The sequence below is a fragment of the Hyperoodon ampullatus genome (genome assembly GCF_949752795.1).
Source record: "Hyperoodon ampullatus genome assembly, chromosome: 11".
Lineage (NCBI taxonomy): Eukaryota > Metazoa > Chordata > Mammalia > Artiodactyla > Ziphiidae > Hyperoodon > Hyperoodon ampullatus.
This window is the reverse complement of record NC_136924.1, coordinates 99,869,440-99,886,383: the sequence shown is the minus strand read 5'-3', so window position 1 is coordinate 99,886,383 and position 16,944 is coordinate 99,869,440.

Below are 16,944 nucleotides of genomic sequence, written 5' to 3'. Positions count from 1 at the left end.
ATATATATACATATATATATATATTTACTGTTACCAGCAGCTTATGACAGAATTTCAGCATCAAAAATCCATTTGGGAGCTTGCTTTCTTGTCTTGCTTTTTAATAAAGGAATCCCATTCCTTCCTTGTAGTACAAGGAGTTAGCACTTCCTTCTCCATCCTAGCCCGACCAGATCTTCCATCTTGGTTTTGTTCAAATAGGTAATTATATTTCGTTTGTGTGTTGGGACTTGTCCCTTTCTGTGGGGAAACCTGGTCATACTGTATCTGTGATGGTAGTTCTGTTTTGTATGTGAAAGTTTGGAACTACGGTGCTGTGTTCTCCTCCCTCCTGTTGTGTTCCTTGTCCTTGTGAAGGTGTTAGGTAAGCTGTATGGAAACTCTTATTAGAAGGGGACTAAATTTTTTTTTTTAAGGACAAAAACCCCCAAAAACCCACCAAACAAACTAAAAATGGTGTTTTGTCTTCACTATCCTGTGTCCCTTTATTTTGGTTTAAAGATCTGTGGTTTGACTTAAATTCATCAGTTTTCCTTTTAAAAGGGGGTAGCAGGGTGGGCCCAGAGAGCAGCTTTTAGTCTTGTCTTCCCTTTTTGCCCCGATCTCTTAAAGAAATGTCTTCTAGTAACTAGAAGTGAAATGTACTGTCCAGTCACAGTTTGCGTGGGTATGAGATTTAACTCAAAAGGCATCTTACTAAAAAAAGTAAAACCTTTCCTATAAAATCCAGTTTCTGGAAATGCTTTCTCTGTGGTTCTACTACCTATCTTTTAGTCATTTCTCCCTTAATATCGTATAACATTTTGAGTGTCTTGGCCTGTTCAGAGGTTCATAAGTGTTGGTGTGCATGGATCTTAAAATCTCATCTCAAGTGTGTGTGTGATTTAAGATTTCAATGGAAATTACAAGGTAACTAAGTAACCAGTTTCATAAGTTATCATTTTGCCAGTCTCTCAATACATAAAGATACTACTACTTAGTTAAGAATTTCATCTGGTTGATATTACAGAAGAAAGCACAATGTTTTTTGCCTTTCGGTCTTCTCTGTAAAAGTCTTCAAGTGCTTGTGGGTTAAAAATTGAATGCAGTCTTAAGTGATGGCTGCCCGGAATACATTTAAAAATACCTTATTTTTCCTTCATTCCTCAGCTATCAGTGGAGGGGCATGAGGTGCTGAGAAAGACAGCTAAGGTGCTCTGCTTGGAGTGTGGTGGATGGATAGGGGGCTGTTTAGGGAATAATTTACGTTCATGATAGGTATTTGCCTGCATATTTGACTGAGAGAAAAACGCAAGGCAGTCTCCAACCATGAATAGCTCCCTGTTTATCTTCTCCAACCATGAATAGCTCCCTGTTTATCTTCTGACATTTTGAAACTCAAATATATCATTTAATTGATACTGTGGGATTTTCTGTATTTATTTGAAAGTCACAGAGGATTTGGTCTGACTTTTGACCATTTAGACCAAAGGTTGAGAACAGATGAGAGACAGTTAAAAAAAAGAAAGAGAAGAAAAATATGTAGAAGTGTGTAATTTTGTAATTAGTGAACTAAGATTCATCTTAAAGAAATGATGTTTTTTTCACTTAGAGGAAATTACTTATTTTACAACGTAACTCCATTCTGTGGTGTTGTAACATTGCATATTAAAACGATTTAAAATGTTTCTTTACCCTTCGTATCTCCTCAGAGTTGCAGTTCTGCACCACTCGTTCTTTAACTTATTCGTTAATTCTTTCAAAGGTATTTTCTCACTACGTTCATTATAAACCATTTTGGCAAAGGTTATAGAAAGGAAGATGAAAACTGGTAGGTCAAGAGTAGGTCCTTGGAACCGCGCAAGTGCAACGACAGCTCTCTTGTGGTCCCTCCAGCCGGGGTTGGCCTCGCTGCCTGTAGTGACCCTGCAGAGATGTGTGGAGATGCAGGGCCAGGCTCCTTCCTGAGCTGCTGCCTCCCAGCTCTTCCTGACTCACACGTGGGCATCATGGAACAACAGCTACTGCACGTCACGCTTCAGATAATTGAAACGGCAGATGTGAAACCTGGGTCGCCCGTGATGCGATGTACTTGAATAATCAAAACCCCAGCAAGGGCTGTCCTGTGAGATGAGAACGATTTCACCTGTGCTTCACTTCTCTACTTTTGTCTTCAACACGTGTCCAAGAAACGTCAGTTTGTTTGTTTCTCTTAATTTTTAGATTCTGATGTAATTCAGTGGATGTAAGAGAAACTCGCTACTTGGCAATATTTTAATTCTACAGTATATTTGTGTGAATATCAGCCAGTGCTTAAAAGTAGGAAGGTGAAAGGGAAAACAGAAAGCCCTTCTTTCAGAGGGAGGGATTATCCACTTTTTAAGGAGAAAGTGGCAATTTGAAGTGGGATTTGAAAATTGTGGGAAAATTAAGCGAAGTCCCACTCATAACCAGGTTCAGTAAAGGTATACATATGAACTAGCTTCATATGTGTGTAAGAAGTTGCTTTTGCAGTACGTCCCTAAGTATAAATTTTCAAAAGCAGGCAATTGGTTTGCCTTTTACCTTTTGAAATCCCACTTTTTTTTTTTTAATTAAGGCATATCATTACTTTGGATGTGGTTAGTATTTACAGCATGAGAGGAAAGAATGGATATTAATATATTTTGGAATTCTAGTCTTCTCTTGGTCTGGATCATATCCAGTCACCACTATGCAACGAATGATGTGCACTGGGAAAGGATGTGACGGGTTTTTAAAGATGTGTCCTGCTTATTCTTACTTTTGCAATACTCCAAGATGTCTAAACAGGAATATCTTTTGTAAGCCTCAAGACCTATTGATTATTCTCTTACATGTTTATTTACCTGTTAGTGAGACACTTAAATATTATATGGACTCTAATTTACCAGGGATTTTGGTGGTGCCTTATGAAAAGTATAACTTGATTTCTTGTTTTTTGAGCATGTTTTGCATTTCTTTTGTTTTCTGAAAGAATGTTAGGTATGGCTATTTGCATTACATCTAAAAAATTAAAAAAATTGTGTGTGTGCTCAGGTCCCCCCTACCCTGTCATTCACATTGGTGGCAACTCTAAGTGGTAACCAAGTAAAGGTAGATTTTGGTAATTGATCTGAGAGCCACTTTTAACCTGTTGCAGAACAGTTTCTAATGTGCATTTGCTCTCTATAAAATAAAGAACTGGCCTCAAATAACTTCACCAGTGGTGTGATTAGCCTGTTACATTGCTGAGAATAGTGTTTTCAGAAAGTGTGAAGTAGAAGAAGTGATTCCTGCAGATTTCACGTTTCTCTGTTTTCAGCAAGAGTCCAGCGATGGCCAGCAGACGTTTTCCCCACTGTTGATTTCTTAAGTGGTTTATCCCTTTGTAGCGAACCAGTAATAAAAGCAGGAAAGATGAAGAAATACTTCCTTTTTCCTTTGGCCTCCTAGTACTTAAAACTAGCTCAAACTGCACCTTACACTTCAGAGAAGTAAATGGCCCTTTTCTCTCATTGCCAAGGTTATCAGGTCATGCAGGCGTGAGGGACAGATCATTGCTGAAAATGTGAAGGTTCTGCCTGCAGTGAAGTTGGCCTCAAACATGAAGTGTTTGATTGTGTATATATGTGTTAGGGAGGAGAATTAGTGGGAAGGAGGAGGAAGAAAAAACTGTTTATCGCAACTTGGAAAAGAATTTTCTTGCCAACAAAAAAACCACGAAATTTCGTAAGATTGACAGATTCTTTTCTTTTTGAAAAGTTGTGTGGAATCCACCCAGTTTAGACCACGTATTTCTTGGCGCCTTGGCATCGTGGTTGATACCAGTACGTTGAAGATCCAGAATCTCTTCATGGGAAGCTTAGCCTTGCATTGGGAAGTCTCAGATAACACAACGAACAAACCATACAGAAGAACACACTCAAGGACTGTATGCTGTGACCAAACAATTTGGAATTTCTTGACTCTTCTCACCTATTTGCTCTTTAAAGTGTGTTTCTGCCCTGCTTTTAGTAGGCAGAAAGATGATTTAATGTTTCCATGTGACAAAGTCCCATGAAATTTCTTTACTAGGCAAGGATTTTCTCTAAGCTCGTCTGTGGAGCCAGGATGTATCTTTGTCAGTGCAAAATAAAGATGCCACAAACAGCCTTAAAGATGGTTTGGTGGTTCCAGCTGGTGAACCTTGTAGTAAGGAACTCTGGTGAGTTGCCAGGGACATAGCGGTGAGCTCAGAATCTAATGTAGTTTCAAAAACAACGCCCCCTCAAAACAAACAAAAACTTCAAAAGCCCAGGTGAGGACTTAGGGTTACATAAGAAAGAATGTTGGATTTAGGAATGAACTGATCTGGGTGTTAGCTCTTTGTATGACGTTCTGTTGCTTACTTCCCTTTTTGGAATCTGTTTTCCACCATGTGTGGGTTAGTTCTTGTGGATACAAAGACATTTAAGTTACAGCCCCTCTCCCTGAAGGAGGGTAAGACAGACGTTTCTAAGGATGTTTCTTACAAAAACTTTGATGGAATTGAGAAGGGAGGATAGTAGAGAGGTTTTGGATATGTAGTCCAAATTCCCATTCCGTACTCCTGAGGAGGGAACACACAGGCTCTACTGAATATTCTGTTGTTAGAAAATGTAAGTCTCGGTCACTAACGTTCATATTAGAGCACACCCATAGTCTCCACTTGGGTCTGAATTTTGTGGAGTTCATCACGCACTTTGACGTGCGCCCCAAGATCAGTATCTTGCTGTGCTATTCAGTAAGACGAGTGTATCAGACATGTTCCGACAGACCTAACTGTGCCCCTCCCTCCTCCTGAGTTGGTAGCTACCTGGCCTTAGTGAGAAATTCGACCCCTCGCCAAAGCATCGGCCCCTGCCCTCCTCATTCTGGGCCGCTTTCTGCTGAGACCAGTAGGCCACCCGGGCCTTGGTGGCTTTAGTCTCCTGACCGAACCCTGCCATCCTTTCTGCTTGGCACTAAGCTTCGTGGTCGGTTGTTTCTCCGTCACTCTGGCCCTGCAGGACCTCATCCCTGGTCTGTTCCGCCATCCGATGTCGTCGCTGCTAAATACTGCCGAGTACATGCCCTTGATGGGTAGCTCTACAAACTGACTCAAGGAGGCCGGCTGTCAGAGCAGGGCAGCAGCCCTGAAGGTCCAGCAACCCCTTCCATTCTTAAAGACACTTCAGACCTTGGTCTCTTGTCCAGTCCCCATCCCACCACCTCTCTTCCCTCATCAGAGGCCTCCCCTGTAACACGGAGGAAACTGAAGCCAGCAGGAGGGCTCGGCATCCACATCTGTCTCAGGACAGGTGTCTGTCCTCTGGCCAACACAGACCGTAGGCAAACGGGCGAGCCGGTGAGTCCCATCCCACGTCACCTCCGCAAAGACCTCGCACCCTCCCTCAGCGCGTAAGCTCAGGTCTCTCCCTCTGACGTGCTCCTGACCCTGTCTCCATCTCCTGCTCTCTCAGTCCGTCCTTTGTAGCCAAGCCCCGTGTGTCCCCCAACCTCACTTTAAGATCCCTCAATCTGCGGTAATCTGGACCCTCCACGTTCCACTGAGGCTGCTCCCACGGAGGCCGTAACTGACCATACGTTGCCGAGTCCAGTGGGCACTCCACTTCATATATGACATCTGACACTTGTCCACTCCCTTGGTGAGACTCCTCCATTGGCTTCTTGGCCACTACTTTTTCCTAATTTTTCTTCTCTGCAGCTGCTCGTTAGTCTTCTTTTCTGTTTACCCTTCGAACGGTGTCATCAGAGGCTCTTCCTGTATCTCCTCGTCCCCCGGCCCCTGCCAGCTAACACTAATTCAGCTGTTTCCCAAATCAAAATCACCTGCCCAGGCTGGCTGGCTTTGCTCTTTAATCAACTGGTAAACATTTCCACTTGTATTTGTTTTAATCACTCCACTCCAAACTCTTTGTGTCAAAACCTGAACTTACCACCTTCTCACCCCCAAACCAGTTCCTCTCTATACCCTAACCGAAAGCACAGCTAGGTGCCCAAGCCAAAACTCTGCGAGCCATCCTAAATCCCTGCTGACCGCTCGCTTCCCGTGAGCAATGAGGTGGTCACTGAATCCTTTAGATTCACTCCCATCTTCATCTCCGTCTCCTCCGTTCCTGTTGTGATGCAGCACTTCAAGTCCTCACCACTCTCACCTGTCTTTTCGGACTAGTCTTTAGCCTGGTCTATCTCCAGTTGATCTTCCAAATTTTTACACAATAAACCGTCTAAAGAGCCGATATGTTCACTGCGCTGTTTTCTGGAATCTGCTCGTGTTTCTCTTTCTACGTGCATCTGCTTCCACACGCTCTCAGCCACTGTACTTCCAACACGTGGATTTTCATTTCCTAAACACGCCACGCTTCTGTCTCATGTTTGAGGTGCGGGCGTAAATGCCTCCTCTTCAGAGGCCCCTGTTCGCTCACGACAGCTGGTTCTGCTCCCTCGTGGGACTTTGCAGCATGCGACGTGATTGTTTATAAGTTCCGTGAGAGCAGGGGCTCTGTTCCCTTTACCTCCACACCCAGCACCTAGAACAAACCCTGTGTAGAATAAACATCCAATAAATAACTCGAGAGGCTGCAGGTTTGTGCCTGTGTTCTCGCTGTACATTCACCCTCGCTCGCCCTGCGCATTACTCTGTGCCTTCGTACTTCCTCCAAAGTTCAGCGCACCCCAAACCCCTGCTGAGAAGTCTTTTCACATCACTCCTCTCCTCCTGGTCTGATTTAGATGGCCTTTCACGGAGCTCTGATAACATTTAGATTTACAGCTTCTCAGAGTGTGGTCCCCGGATCCGTAGCATCAGCATCACCTGGGAGTCTGTTAGAAATGCAGATTCTTGGATCTTACCCCAGACCTTCAGAGTCAGAAACTCCAGGGGCGGGGCCGACAACCTGCGCGTGAACAAGCCCTCCAGGTGATTGCAGTGCCTGCTGGCATTGGAGAACCTCTCAGTCACTGCGTTTGTATTTCCAGGATTAGCACAATGCCTAGAACAAGATTATTGTAAAGATCTTCCTTGCAGAGAGCTGAAATCCATCCTCCTGTGGCCTTCTACGGCAATCCTGATTCTTTAGAGAATCTGAAAGCTAGTTCAACTGCCCTTGTTTGGTAGCCTTTCAGCGTTTGGCTATTATTTCTACTTCCCGACCTTCATCCTCAATCTTCCCATTTAATATTAATTCCTTCTCATGTGCTGTGACTTTGAGTGCCTTCGAATTCAAACTCATTGGATTTATCTGAACAAACTCCAACATACTGCATACCCACCTTAAGCATATATATTCAGAGCATCCTTTTAGCTTTCAAGCTACAGTTCTAAAAGTGGAACCATATGTCTGTATAGTCACCCCAACAAGGTGGCATTCGCGATGACCATGACAAGGTTCCGTTGTAGAGTTGGGGATGGACAGTGGAAACCAAAGGTGGTCCAAAGCTCCGTATACGCTCCATCTCAAAGAACCTGGCCGTGGTAACCTGCAAGTAATTTTGTAAAGTGGTTTCATGTCACTGCCTTGGTGGTTCTCAGCCGTGGTGGCACATTTGAATCGTCTGGAGAACTTTTAAAAACCATTCCCGCCACTCTCGCCCCAGACCAGTTGAATGACAGTATCCCGGAGTAGAGCCCAAGCAGGAGTATGTTTTGGAACAGCTTTACTGAGGTACAGCACCATGACACTGTTTTATGTACAAGTCAGGGACGATCAGTAAATTTACAGAATTGTGCAACCATCACTCCCATCTACCTTTACAGTGTTTCCATCACCCCAAAAAGAAACTTCATGCCCATTCATATCACTCCCTGTTTCCACTCCCCAACCCCAGGCAGCCACGAATCTACTTACGTTTCTATAGATTTACCTTTTCTAGACCCAAGCATTAGGATGTTTAAAAAAGCTTCGAGGTGATTTTAAAAATGCAGCCAGGGTTGAGAATCGCAGCACTAAATGCATGATAAGGAATCAGTGTTTTTTTCAGAACTGTGTGTAAGGAGGGTATTTCACACATTTTCACATTTTTGTCTCCCTCTTAGCCGGCACACATAACCATTACTAGTATGAGATCATTAACTTGATAATGGGAGTTGATGGGCCATTCTATTATTTTCCCTTTATACCTTGTAGCATCAGATTCAAAATTGTCTCCCATGCTCTCCCCAGGCTATTTAAAAACATCTCTAGTCTGCTTTTTCCCCTTTGGTTCATGAATTAACAGCGACGGAAATTCTCTTAGAGCATTCTCCCTGAGATGATGATGTCTCCAAAGATGATTGCAAAGTATCTGTGTCGATCCAGTGTATAAAGTTACCTTCCTTTAAGAATCCTTCACATTGGTGTTTCTTTGTCAGATGTTTTGCTGTCTGACTAACTTCTCTGCCAAATATAGATTTTTCTTTGTAAATACGCTAATATTTCTAAAAATTGGGGGGGGGGGAATATATTTCTTGTTTTTTAAATAAACAGTACATGCACATTTGTTTCAAAAATATTTAAAAAAAGAAGTAAATGAAAAGTCATCCTCCACCCAAAAATGACATTAAGATTTAAGCAAAGTTACTTTCAGACAGCTCCCTGTGTATATTTAGGTATGCGTATCTACAGATATGTACACCTTTACATGAATGTACCGCTTTGTAACTTGCTTTACTTAATGTCAACATTTGTATATGACAATAAATATAGATTTGTATTGTTTTTAATGGCTGTATAGTTTTGCATTCAATGGAATCTTAATGATTTTAAGAGTTATGTATATTGAGGACATTATTTCTTTGTCTTGTGTTGCAAAATTTTGACCACCTTATTAGTCTTTTAACCTTATTTATATTTTTTCTCTATAGACGTTATTAAATCTCATGCTGTAAACTTAACCTCTTTAATTTTATAATTCCTAATTTTCCTGACATGCTTAGAATGACTTTCTCTTCTACAAGATAATAAAAATACCTCCACGATTTTGCTTAGTACTTTTATAGTTTTATTGTCTACACTAAATTTTTGTTCCATCTTGAATTAATTGATGCGAGGAATGACAAGTTTCTTTAGATTATTCCTCTCTTGGCTATGTTTCTCAGGTGTCTACAGCATCTGCATTCACTCTTCAAAGTGTTTGAGCATCTACATAGCATGTCTCCGCGTGTGGAAAAGTGGTCATCCCCAAACTTCTACCTGCTCTGTGTGTGTGTGTGTGTTTACACTCAACGTACCCACTGCGTTGGCTCTCTGTTGCTGTGTAACAATATTACCACAAATGTCTCAGCATAAAACAGCAGTTATTACCGCACAGTTTCTGTGGGTCGGGAGTCAGGGCTGGGCTCTGACCTCTGCTTCGGGGTCTCCCGGGCTGTCATCAACGTGCTGTTGGATGTTGGCTGGGGAGGGATCGCTTCCAAGCCCACGTGGTTGTTATCACATTTAGTTCCTTGTGGGCTGTCGGACTGAGGGCCTCCGTGTCCTGTTGGCTGCATCCTCAGCTCCTGGGCTCATGCGCTTCCCCAATGGGGCCACTTGTTTCCTCAAAGCCAGCAAGGCAGGGGGTGACCAGCAAGATAGACATCACAGTCATGTATAACACGGTCACATACATGCGATCACATACGGCCTGTCACCTGTGCCACGTTCTCCTGGTTCGAAGTCACAGGCCCTGCCCACACTTCAGGGAGGAGGTCACAGAAGCCGTGAACCCCAGGAGGCAGGGGTCCCCAGGATCTGTCTGCCTACCTCACACAGTCCCTGTGAGCCAGACGCTGCATCAGATTCACACTGCAGTGCCCGAGAAAGGAAGCGCAACGGAGCTCACTCTGTTCACGTTAGATTGAAAAGGAAAAGTATGATGGCTTTGTTTCTCTCATGTTCGTAAGAAGAAAAGCAGTAACTTTTTTCACTTGGGCTAAATGTTTATAAGACCGCCGCAATTTGGGATAATCATAACTGCTTTCTGGCATTCAGGAGAACAAACATTTTCTCTTCTTAGAGAAACAGAAACCTCCAAATCTCATCAAGTCTATTTCTAGTGTTCTGAGTTCCCTGATCTTACTGGTGGTTCTCTTCTGAACACACTCCAAATTGTTCATATCCCTTTTAATGTCTATGCAAAGCGTTCTTTTAATCTTTAAGTCACAATTCTGGATGAAGAAATCAGGTTTCCTTGAATTTTTTAATTCATAAGACTCACAGTATGCGTAATTAAGAGGCTTTGCAAATTTGTTTCCTCTCTGTACGTTTTTCTTTTTTCCTCTGTAGCCTCAGGCTTTTGGAGGCTGTCAGCAAAAATTGTTCTATTTTCCATTCCCAAGCTCCATTCACAGATACGGAAATGGGAGGATTCCCTCATCACGGAAATGACTCTTATCTTTCCCATTCATCCTGAGAGTTCCTATTTTTTAGTTCCTAGGGATGGGTAAGGCAGCTTAGTAAATTGATTTCTTGGTATGTGGTAAGAAAGGGTAAGGCGAGAGAGGAGACTGGAAGCCGAATTCAGAGTTTGAAAGTATCTCATCCCAGGTTTCTAAACTAATAATAATTCCTTTCCAAGGTAATAAGGTAATAAGACTGTCATCTCTGCTACTGACAGGCAATTCCTGTACATTCACTTGACTATGGCAACTTTACCCCTCAGCAGAGCGTGGGTCAGGGCTAGCTGTGTGTGTTTGCTTTGCATTTCTTCTTCTTTTTTTAATTTAATATTTATTTATGTATTTGGCTGTGCCGGGTCTTAGTTGCGGCACATGGGATCTTCGTTGACACGTGTGAGATCTTCATTGAGGCATGCGGGATCTTTTAGTTGCGGCATGCAGGACCTTAGTTGTGGCATGCGGGATCTAGTTCCCTGACCAGGGATCGAACCCTGTGTCCCCTGCATTGGAAGGCAGATTCTTAACCACTGGACCACCAGGGAAGTCCCCTACTGCTCTAGGTTCTATGGATATCTATCTATCTATCTATCTATCTACCTGTCTATCTAGATCTAGGTAGATCTACTAAATCATGTCTTAGTATTATATAGTCTTAAGATTTCCAGGCATCCTAATATCAGTTTTTCCAAGCTTCTGCTGCCAGTAGGGTAGGATTGGGTTAGCCAAAAAGTTTGTTTGGGTTTTCCATAAGATGGTACAGAAAAACCCAAATGAACTTTGTGGCCAACCCAGTATCTAAATTATTCCTCAAAGATGGCTAATCTTTGTGTGAAAAATGTGTCTGGGAAATATTATGTGTGAATAGCTAAGTTCTCTCTTTCTCTTTCTAAGATTTTTCTGATATATGAGATGGCTGCCATTGTGCAGGGGTATCGAGGCTATGGAGACAGTGAGTGGACGGGTGGGGGGAGAAGCAGGTGGTGTTCTGAGTTCACACAAAATCCCCAGTTGCCAAGGTATTTCTTTTCTAAGCTGTATTTTTCCACAGTTGTATCTGCACTCTCTCTGGTTTGCAGAGAGGGGAGGAAAGAGGGAAAATTTGTTTTAATCTAAAGAATAGGGATCCGATAACTAAGGTTTAGATGAAGGGAACCTAGATAAAAAGTAGTGTTAAAATATTTTGATGGGGGGGGACTTCCCTGGTGGCACAGTGGTTAAGAATCCGCCTGCCAATGCAGGGGACACGGGTTCAAGCCCTGGTCCTGGAAGATCCCACATGCCGCGGAGCAACTAAGCTTGTGCACCGTAACTACTGAGCCTGTGCTCTAGAGCTCACGAGCCACAACTGCTGAGCCCGCGTGCTGCAACTACTGAAGCCCACTTGCCTAGAGCCCATGCTCTGCAACAAGTGAAGCCACCACAATGAGAAGTCCATGCACCACGGCGAAGAGTGGCCCCCGCTCGCCATCTAGAGAAAGCCCGCGCGCAGCAACGAAGACCCAACGCAGCCAAAAACAAGAACATTTTGATGGAGTTAGAGAAGAAGGTGGAATGAAATGTGAAAAATTCTGGGCCCATGTAACAGAAATTGAGGTATAGAATGCTTTCTCTTTTCTCCTCTTTTTTCAAGTCATTCCTTTCCAAGTGACCAACAGGCAGTGCCTTGATGGTTACTAAAAGCAGCTGAGGCTCAATCCCCATCAGCCTCAGGCTCTGGTCCAAAGAGCAGACTGTGAGAACAAGGCAGCAGGAGGGGCGGCTCTGGGGCAGAATAAGGGGGCTGTGAAAACCAGAGTGGAGAGCCCACAGGGTGAAACTCCTTCTAGCAGGCCCGCCCCAGGGAGACAGGAAGGAAACCCACAGCTGTCATGGGGGAAGAATCCCATGGGTACCAAGAAAGGGTGGGAAAAGAATGAGTAGTGAATGACCCACGTTCAAATGGTACAAGGGGAATTCACATTCTGTTGCTTCGTTAAAGTACCAGCATCGGGCTTCCCTGGTGGCGCAGTGGTTGAGAGTCCGCCTGCCAATACAGGGAACACGGGTTCGTGCCCCGGTCCGGGAAGATCCCACATGCCGCAGAGGGGCTGGGCCCGTGAGCCATGGCTGCTGAGCCTGCGCGTCCGGAGCCTGTGCTCCGCAACGGGAGAGGCCACAACAGTGAGAGGCCTGCGTACCACAAAAAAAAAAAAAAAAAAAAAGTACCAGCATCGTTCACAGAGCAGAAAGCCAGCACGATTCCTCTTGAATTCATGTTTTTAAAATGCCCTCAGACTGAAATTACTACACAAGATGGTGTTTTTGTGAACTGGGGAAGCTGCGTGCAGGGCTAGATCTAGGTTTTCTAGGACCTGAAGTTTAGTCAATTGTGGAGGCCCTCCTTATGCAAAATGGTGCATAATTAAGAATTCAAAATTAGCCATGGGATTGGAAGGCACCCTATGCAAGGGAGGGGCCATGAAGCTCAAGCTTTATTAACTTCACTAACGTTCGTTAACGGTGTATCGGCCTCTGCTGGGTGAAGCGGGAGGGTCTGCGCGAGGCCTGAGCTCAAATCCTAACTGTGTATCTTAGTAGGTTTGGAATCTTGGGCAATTTGGTTCTCCTTTCAGAAGCTCGGTTTCTTACCTATAAATCAGGGATGATGCCAGTCCTCCTGGGTTGTCAATAAAGACTAAGGAAAAAGTATGTTGAAGTGCCCAGCACAGGGCCATCACTGCAATATGGATGGCTTTCTATGGTGCTGCGTTTCGGTGGGTATAGCTCTTGATGAAGAGGTGAACACTACTTACTGCAGTCATTATCTACAGCGCTAATTCTTTGAGACTGAGAAAAATATCTTCAGTTCATTCAAATGTTTCAAGTATCTGCTGAATGTCCTGAGTGCTCTGAGACGTTTCTGTATTCGGGAGGGTGCAGTGTACTGCCTTAAAGAAGCTCATTCTAGTGGCGCTAGGTCTGGACTTTACTCCCTGCTCCTCAGAACTGGGACAGTGATACCTCTTGGAATGACTGGAGTTACTGGGAAACAGACTGGGGGCAGGTCAGGGAGATGCGGAATGAGCAGACCGTCTCTTTTTTTATCACAGCCTGAGATCAGCTGTGGAAGATTCAGAGCCAAGGGAAACCAAGAGATGACCCAGTCTCACTCTCTTATCCCACGTGTGAAAAACGGGGGGACTGAGGGGTGGAATGGATGGCCCAAGGCCGTCAGATCCAGGACTGAATTGTGGCTTCTGCCTCTAGGATATCCACTGTTCTCATCACACCGAAATGCTCTCTTGCCTCATTTTCCTTATGCTCTTTCTTTCTGCCTTTCCCCCCACATGGGTCGCCTTGCAGAGCTCACTGACCTGTATCAATAGTCACTTCTTCAGGCTTCTGCCTAGTAGTCTGCTGGTGTGTGCAGAGGGTTCCTCAATTGCTGAAATCGTCATCGCTGGAAACCAAGAACTGAGTCAGCAACTCAGAGCCACCGCTGGAGCGAACACAGCCCAGCGCGTCAGCAGGACACGGCTTGGGGGAGTCAGGAGGACGTCCTGGATGCTCCAGCCTGACGGGGGTGTTTAGCGCCTGGAGAGCGTCCAGAGAAGAGAGAAGGGAACAGTGGGTGGGGTAAGAAATAAGGCCTCTTAGGAAAGATGAAAGGGTTTGTGATTATTTATCTTGGATAGGAAAAAGCTGAGAGTGGGTTTCAAAAAGAGTTTGAAATATAAGACCAGCTGTAGTACATCTTCCCTGAGGACAGAATGAGAGATAGGGAGCAGCAGCCGGAGGGTTTAGGCTGCAGAGATTTCCAACGTTAGTTCCAGCTCCACGCCCAGTGGAGTCATCCACGGAGCCTTAAAAAACCTCAGTGTCCAAGCTACACCTCAGGCTCTGGCGCCCAGTCTTTAGGGTTGGGAGCCAGGCATCAGTCACTTCACGTTTCCCCGGTGATTACAGCGGCAGCCACGGCTGCAAACATAGGCTCAGGGTGAAGGTAAAACGCCTAATTGCTAAGGATCATGTGATTTGGGAGGGGGAGTGGAGTGGGGGGTGTGACCTGACCTTCCGCCTTGCAAATGACGTCAGCGGATAATAGACTCTTAGCTCTGTGGGTGTTTAGGACAAAGTCTGAGAGCCAGGTTTCGACGTGGGAACTTCTTCAGATGCAGTAGCTCCAACCCTGGTTGTGCATTAACAGCACCTCGTGGGGCTCAGAAAGTACGAGAGATCTGGACCCCAATCTGGAGATACTGGCTCAGAAGCTCTTAGGCTGGGCCCAGGCTACAAATTATACATAAGTTATGGACAATATGTATATGTAGCCAGCTAGCTAGACAGCTGTGCATAAGTACACTCAGCTCTCTATAAATTATACAGCTCTACAGTGAGTTTGCTGCAGTCCGTGCTGGGAATCACTTTCCAGGGAAGCATCACGTGCTCCCGGGTTAGCTGCCCCTCCCCTCGGCAGGCGCTCTGTGAAAAGCACTGCATGTGTGACAGCATGAGCTGCATGATGCCTGGGGAGAAGCGCATGCTCACCCCCGCCTCCCCCTTCCTCAGTTTTCACATGCACATCCCACCCCGGGGTGGGAGCCTGACACGGATCAATCGGCAGGTGTGTCCAGCACCATGGTGTTCCTTGGAATACAGAAAACTAAGCTTTTTCCCTTAAGGAGTTCACAAACTCCCGCAATGGAACCAGTTAGAGAGCAACCCAGGAAGGACTAAGGGCTGAATTAAATGCACAGAAGGTTGGCTGAGGTGGGGGGGCAGCTGAGAGCTGCGTGGAGGGTGTGGGGTGTGAGCTGGGTCTTGAAGCGCCAGGAGGGGGTTGGAGGAGGGAGGCCCGTGAGACAGGAGCAAACGGGGTACGTCGAGGAAAAGAGTTTTACTAGAGGGGGAAGTGGGGTGGGTGGGACCAGATTACCACGTGTGTGGCCATCAGCCATGACGTAAGGACCCTTAACAAAGCAGGTGACCCCTGGAGCAGGTGGGATGCTAGTGAAAAGGAGTGTCAGCAACGCAGGGGCAAGTACTTGGCACGACATCTGTCAGGACCGCATCATCTTTTTAAAAAAGTTTTTTTTAAAGTTAATTCTGGACTTACAGAAACGTTGCAGAAATAGTACAGAGAGTTTCCATATACCCATCACCCATCTTCCCCTCACGTTAACAAATCACGTAACTATTGCGTCGTTTGTCAGGATATTACCACCGGTAGAGTACGATTAAACTAAACGTAAGACCTCTTTACATCGACATCCCTCTCTGTTCTGGCATCCCATCCAGGACTCCACCCAGGACCCACGCTGCACTCAGTTGTAATTTCCCCTTAGTCCCCTGTCCTGAAGAGTTAGTGGTCAGTTATTTTGCCCAGTGTCCCTCACTTTGGGTTTGTCTTATGTTTTCTCATGAGTGAAGTACATTTTTGGCAAGAATACCACAGAACCGTTGTGTCCTTCTTAGTAATTGTCTGACACGGTTCAGGATGTGGATATTGATGTCTTGTTACCTCGGTCACTCGGTTCAGGTGGCTTCTGCCACCTCTACTGCCTTCTGCTTTCTCTACTGTGAAGTTCCTATCTTTCCTTGTAGTTAATAAATATCTTGGAGGAAATACTTTGGAACTGTGTAAACTCTGTCCCTCTCAAACTTTTACCCACTGATTTTAGCATTCATTGGTGGATCTTGTCTACAACAGTTATCATGGTGAAATTTGTCTAGGGCTGATTTTCAATTTCTCTCTTTCCTTCTGCATTTATTAGTTGGAATTCCACTGTACGGAAGGGCTGGCCTTCCTCCCCCCATTTATTTATGTAATGGATTATGTATTTATGTTAGTGTGAACTCGTGAATGTATTTTATTCTTTGGGGTTAAAATTCAGGACCAGCGTCATTCACTTTTTTGCTCAAATTGTTCCAGTTTTAGCAAACCATGATTTGTTGTTTAGTTTATTCCGCTTGCTCCTTTCTTCCCTTTTGGTGTCATCTTTGAAAAGAGATTAAAAAGGTCAACAGGGATCAGAAAGGTCCCTCACCCCTGTGGTTAAACGAAACTATGCCCATTAATTTACAGGATCTCCCAAGGAGAGGACCACCCCCGCAGGCCACTTCCTTGGCCAACCCATTCCAATGTTGAAACCAAAGCTGCTTGGAAAAATCCTTTCTGAAACGAATCATGCTCCTTTAAAAATTTATTTGCTCTTGTTCCACTCCTAGGAGAGACCAAAAAAAAATTGTTGGGAGGGCTTCCCTGGTGGCGCAGTGGTTGAGAGTCCGCCTGCCGATGCAGGGGACACGGGTTCGTGCCCCGGTCCGGGAAGATCCCACATGCCACGGAGCGGCTGGGCCCGTGAGCCATGGCCGCTGAGCCTGCGCGTCCGGAGTCTGTGCTCCGCAACGGGAGAGGCCACAACAGTGAGAGGCCCGCGTACCGCAAAAAACAAAAACAAAAACAAAAACAACCCAGGGTCAATTTGATAGAAACCAAGGCCTCCTAGCCTGCTTCTCCAGGGTCTGCCTTGTTTCGTAGATACTGCTCTGGGAGGAAAGACTCCAGTCGCCCTCACTAACGATCTCAAGTGCGTCTTGAAACTTAG